The sequence below is a fragment of the Dendrobium catenatum genome, unplaced genomic scaffold, assembly GCF_001605985.2.
Source record: "Dendrobium catenatum unplaced genomic scaffold, ASM160598v2 original_scaffold_50655, whole genome shotgun sequence".
NCBI classification, from domain to species: Eukaryota; Viridiplantae; Streptophyta; class Magnoliopsida; order Asparagales; family Orchidaceae; genus Dendrobium; species Dendrobium catenatum.
In genome coordinates, this window is record NW_021369109.1 from 145,531 (window position 1) to 152,327 (window position 6,797).

Consider the following 6,797-nt stretch of genomic DNA (forward strand, 5'->3'; position numbering starts at 1 on the left):
CTCGTTTAATCCTAAGCAAGAATCCTAACCCAGAGGAAAAGAAAACTAGATTAAACTAGGATGGTGCCATGAAGGGCATTGTTAACCACTAGCATGTTAAATCCTAAGAAAAGGGATAATCCTAACCTAAACGAAAAGAAAACTAGATTAAACTAGTATGGTGCCACGAAGGGCATTATACACGACTAATAGGTCTAATAATACGGAAAGGAAGAATCTAAACCTTAAGGAAAAGAAAAATGGATTATACTAAGATGATACAATGAAGGGTATAGTACACCACTAGCATATCTAATCCTAAGGAAATGAATAATCCTTAACTAAAGGAAAAAAATTAGTTTAAACTAGGATGATGCCACAAAAGGGCATTATACACCACTCGTACGTTAAACCTATGGAAAGGAAGAATCCAAACCTAAAGGAAAAGAAGCTGGATTAAAATTAGGATGGTCTCACAAAGGGCGCTATCCATAACTAGCACTTTTAATCCTAAGGAAAGGTAAAATCTCAATCTAAAGGATTAGAAAATTGGATTAAACTAGGATGATGCCATAAAGTGCGTTATCCACCACTACCACATCTAATCTTATGGAAAGGAAAAATTCTAACAAAAAGGACAATAAAAGATTATTAAATTAGGATGGTGCCATGAAGGGCGTTATCTACCAATAGCACATCATATCCAAAGAAAAGGAAGAATCCTAAAATAAAAGGAATAAAAACTAGATTAAACTAATATGGTGCCACGAAGGGTGTTGTCCACTACTAGCGCGTTGAATCCTAAGGCAAGAAAAATTCTAACCTAAAAGAAAATAAAATTGGATTAAACTAGGATGGTGCCACGAATGACGTTATCCACAATATGCATGTCTAATTCTTAGAAAAGAAAGAATGCTAACCTAAAGAAAAAGAAAACTGGATTAAATTTGGATGTTGCAATGAAGAGTGTTAATCACCACTTGCACGTCTAATTCTAAGAAAATAAAGAATGTTAAACTAAAGGAAAAGAAAACTGTATTAAACTAGTATGGTGCTACGAATGGCATTGTACACAACTAACATGTCCAATCTTACAAAAAGAAAAAATCTTAACCTAGAGGAAAATAATTTTGGATTAAAGTAGAATGATGTCATGAAGAGCATAGTCCACCACTAGCACGTCTAATCCTAAGGAAAGGAAGAATCTTATCCCAAAGGAAAAGATAACTAGATTAAAACTAGGAAGGTTCCCTAAAGGGCTTTATCCCCCACTATCACTTCTAATCCAAAGGAAAGAAAAAATCTTAACCTAAAGGGAAAAAAATAAGATTAAACTAGGATAGTACAACGAAGCGCATTATCGAACCCTAGCTAATCTAATCCTAAGGAAAGTAAGAATCCTAACATAAGGAAAAAGAAAATAAAATTAAACTAGGATGGTTCCATGAAGGGCATTGTCCACCACTAGTATGTCAAATCCTATGGAAAAGAAGAATCCTACCGTAAATGAAAAAAAAAATAGATTTAACTAGTATGGTGGGCGTACATGACTAGAATGTCTAATCCTAAGAAAATGATGAATCCTAACCTAAAGAAAAACTGGATTAAACTAAGATGGTGCCACGAAGGGCATTATCCACCACTAGCACGTATAATCCTAAGGAAAGGAAGAATTCTAACCTAAAAAAAAATAATACTAGTTTTAAACATGTCATATCCTAAGGGATTAAATATAATATTTAATAATAAGATTTAATATTAGCATTTATTATGAAATTTGTTTTGGAAAAAAAAGTATTTATTATGAAATTTAAAAAATTAAAATTAATATTACACATATCTAGCTAGGATTTTAATAAATTTAATATTTATAGAAAACACCAAATTTTTTGGCATTTTCTTAAAAATGTCAAACCTTTAGCATTGCAAGATGCCTGACTAATGCTCAACAAAAAGTATATAAGAATAGAGAACAAATTATGATCAACTTAAATGAAGCTTAGTTGAATAAACTTGTTTACCAAATACCTTAGGACGTTAAAGTTTTAAAAATAAACTCATCAACAACCATATTATTGTATATAGCATTGGCTGCTAGAAATTGCAAGAGGAGAAGATAGTTGAGTACTCGAGTGGATGCTATGGACAACTGTATGAGGAAATGCTAAGAGCATAGAGTGTTCATTCCTACCAGTCAAAGAGGCAGTTCCAATAATTTTCAAAAAATTGAATCGCAAAAACAGATGAAATGCATCTAGGAGAGGATTTAAGGCTTATAAGAATGTAGATGCTAAGATAGACAAATAGAGCTTATAAAAGAGACAAAAAAGAGAGGTTACAGGAGAGCAAGCCTTTTAGGAGAGTGTGAGACATGTAAGTGTGTGAGTGAGAGAGGATTTTTATGAGATAAATAGATACTCCTAAGAGAGAAACTACTACGAGGGAGAGGCTTCTAAAAGAGAGATATATGTGCTTCTAAGAGAGAGAGAAAGGCTTCCAAGAGAGAAAGACAAGTTTATAAGAAGGAATTTTGATGAAAAGAAATGATGCAAGAAGCTTCTAAGATCAACAAAGAGACTTTTGGGAGAAAGAGATGTTTCAAAGAAAGTGAAAGGCTTCTAATGATTGAGAGAAGCTTTTAAGAAAGAAAGAGACTCTAAAAGAGAGATTTTTAAGAGAAAGTGCTTTTATGAGAGAAACATGACTATTCAGGGTGAATGAGATATATAATAACTTTTAAGATGGAGGGAGAGGCTTTTAAAAGAGAGAGATAAAAATTTTGATTGAGAGGATTCAAAAAGAGAGATAGAAAATGAGATTTAGAGAAAGGAGTTAAGGAAAAAGGGAAAGATGTACAAAGGTCTTATAAGAGGGAGAGAATGGGAGTGATGTTTCTAAGAGCAAAAAGGACTTCTGAAAGAGTGAACCTATACAAGATAAGCTTACAAGAAAGAAAGAGGGAGTTAAAGATGCTTTTAAGATAGAGATGAGGGATTAATTTAAAAGATAGATTAATTTATATAAAAAAGAGAGATAAATACTTCAAAGAGAGAGAGATGCTTTCAAGAGAGGGAGGGGCTTCTTTCAGAGAAAGGCTTCCAAGTGAGAAAAGCTTCATAGATAGGAACATTTCTTAAAGGGATAGAGAGGCTCATAAGAGACATAGAGAAACCTTCTATATAGTAATAAAGCTCTTTAAGATGAAAAAGAGGTGGGTTTATGAGAGAGAGAAAAAGGCTTCTAAGAGAGAGAAAGAGGAATTTTGAAGATGGAGATAGAGAGGGTTTGAGAAAGAGAGGAAATTATGAAAGAGAGAGCCTAATAAAATGAAGAGGAAGATTTCTTAGATGTGCAAAAAGAGAAATTGAAAAGGAAGCATGGAAGAAAAGGTGAGGAAGAGGAAGAGAGAAACTTCCTAGAGAGAGTTATGAGACAGGCTTCAAAATAAGAGGGAGGATATTTAAAAAAAGAGTGGTTTGTAACGAAGAGAACTTAATAGAGAAACACTTATTAAAGACAAAGACTGTTTTTTAGAGAGAAAAGATATTGGCTTCTATGTTACGTAAAATCTTATAACAAAGATAATGTCTACAAAAAGAGAAAAAAGATAGCCTCTAAGTGAGAGAAAGTGTTTTCAAGGAAATAAGCTTAATAAAGAGATTGCAAGGATTCCAAGCATGAGAAAGAAGTGCTTTTAGGAGAGATGCTTCCAAGAAAGTCATATAGATACATACCGCAACAGTCAAAATCTTAACAGCTCCATCTATAACATCTTTCACACTTGTATACCCCTTGATAAATTGAACTCTTCCATCAGGATTCTTTATATGACCAGTGAAGAATCTATAAATTATATCTCAAGTCTTCAATTTGCAAGATCTAAAATTGAAAACACGTACATTATATCTTGGCTTCATGTTATCCTTATGATAATAAGGACAACAAGAACCAACGCAGCAACAGATTAAAATAGCAACACCATTCAAGTGCACATTTTCAGATGAGTCATAAATGAATCACATAATAAAATTAGTAAAATCATAAGCAAATCATTAATAGAAAGGGCCACAATAAACTTGTAATGGAGTTCACCACTATCTTCTGATATACTGGCCACAATAATCCCCATTCAATATTGATCCCCACAACAGTCTCCTGCATACAGAATAATTTATAAGAGACATAGGCAAGCAAAAATAATAACAAAAAAAAAAAACATTAAAAATCAATATAGGTAATATAACTTCCAAGTCATAATTACATCTAACTTTGCTTCATGTAACTCCGAATGAGTGTTAGGAAGAAAAACCAGAAGCAACCATGCTCCTAGAAAATGAAATCAGCATTCAACACCATTACCATTATCATCGTTATACTAATGCGCACTATTTGAGGCAAATGAATCGATATAATGGCAAAAACCCATCCATGTTCGTTATAGAGAAAAGAATATTTCAATTCCAAAAAATGAAATCTCCTCAAGAAATTTTCTTAACCCAACCTAAGTTACCAAACCACCATAGGGATATCCAATTAAATAGCACTCAGATAATGCTAACAATGAGCTCTTCTAGAACTACATGCTTCTCATTTGAAATAAATGTCCTGGTTCGAGTAAATCTAAGATACCAGCCACTAATTCTTATAAATTTACTGCTAAAAATTTGCAACTATAGCACGTTAAAATCATGACAAGCTCCTAGCATGCTTAAAAACTAATAGGTTAAAAACTAATTGTGGTTTATCCGGAATATTTTGTTTCAATCATTAGTACTCAAGTCACAAAGCTAGTTTAAAATATTGGTCAATCATCACTTGCGGCATCTATTGGATCGAGTTAATGCACAAAGCAATAATAGAACTATAGATGTCTGATAATCGCCACACTGTTATTAGCATAATCCCATAATTGTCAGCAACTTTGCACCCAGGCGTCAAAAATGATGTTTTGAGATCCTTGTGCGCATGCAACAAAGAATTGAAACAATCTTGTTAGTCTCAATGACAAGAAATATACAATAACAACATCAATATCAAGCTTTTATCCCATAGTGGGGTCAGCTTAGTGAGTCATTTTTCTTCATTGTGTCCTATTAAGAGTCATTCTCATTTAAATATAATAAAAATATCATTTCTAATACTTTCTAAACAATTTTTTTATGTCTACGTCTACATTTCTTAACATAGGTCGTATCTAATACATTTTATTTTTCTAACCAAGTCAAAGAAGGTTCGATGCTTTATGTCACCAAACCATTTGAGATGACACTCTCTAATTCACATTGAATATCTCTAAGCAAACTTTGCATTCATGGAACCTCTATAATGAAAATATTCATTTTTTCTCAAGGTATAAATATTCCCTAAATTGCATATAAACATGTCAAAGGCATATGTTTAATCAAGATCATGCCTACGTCAAGTTGCATCTAATGAAAATTATATTAAAGCATGCATAAAAAGAAAACTATCAATTTACTTTTTCATAGAAAATAAATCTCAAATCTTCTGTCACCTATAAAAAATTGCATAAATACAATCAAAGAACAAAAGATAATGTAGACCGGTCAAACCGGCCCAATTTTATAAGAGGAACAGGGAAGTTCTACCTCCCATGCCTGCAACCCTCAATGGTGGGGGTCAACTAGCTTGATTAAGAGGAAATTAAGGAGGATTTAGTAGGGAAAATTCAAATAGAAGGGGCAATTTTAGGATTTGACCTAATATTTGGAGGCTAGAGTTAGGTTTTTCTATCTCTGTTTCGCTATAATTTCTTGGTTCTTGATTTCTCCTTCAACTCTAGCGACGTCAAAAGATTTGGGTAGGGGTGTAAACGAGTCAAGTTGATTTGGCTAGTGTCCTTATCAAACTCGGCATGTCAATTAGAAAATTAGCTCGAATTTGAGCTAAAGCTCGAGTCAAGCTCTAAAGGTGAGCTCGAGCACAGCTCGACCCACTGTAAACGAGCTCAAGCTTGTGAGCCTACAACAAATTTTGTGGTCCAGTCATCTTTCATGTGTGGCCTAATTATCTTCCATGCACAATCTGTGAAGTCCAACATGAGCGTCTACCTCAAACCTTGCATGGTCGGCCTTATGCGGGTCATCCGCCTCCTGTGACCTTTCGAGCATCGCACAGTCAGTTGTCCGCCTCAAATGTAGAATTCAATATTTATGTGAGATTTTAAATATATATATATATTTATTGTTAATTTTTAATAATATTCAAATTTAATAAATAAAAGAATATTATAAAAATAGTGATTAGAGCAACCTTGCAAGCCAATTCTCATCAAGCTCAAGTGTAAGCTTGAGCTTGAGCTCGTGGCTTGATACGCTCGACTAACGAGTTCGTTCATGAGTCGAGCTCGAGCCGTACACTCCTTGATTTGGGAGAGTCGGATCTACCTCTCCAATAGAAGATCCATTGTATCTTGTTGTGTTCCTTCATCTTTTATCAATTAAAGAAGTTCAATTATGGTTTTTCTTCCAAGTTCTTCTCAAGTTCTATTTTGTAAAATACTAAAATTAAATTTCAGGAGGGGAGACTCTTGTTTCCTACAAGCATATCCTAAAAAATTGGTATGAGACATAGAGATTTGGGTGTCACCGATTAGTGTTCTAGCTTATCGCTACCCTCAAATTCAGAAGGACGAGATAGAGAAGCTGATCCGAGAGATGTTGGAGGAGGGAATTATCAGACTAAGTTTGAATCCTTTTTCTAGCACAGTCTTGTTATTCAAGAAGAAGGACGAGAGCTGGAGATTCTATGTTGATTACCGGGCTTTGAATAAGGAGATTATACCAGACAAGTTTTTC

General features: G+C 33.7%; 1 pseudogene; it reads right to left on the bottom strand.

Annotated features, from left to right (window-relative positions):
• The window catches only part of LOC114578491, an 82,931-nt pseudogene that overhangs the window by 17,955 nt on the left and 58,179 nt on the right, over positions 1 to 6,797 (bottom strand).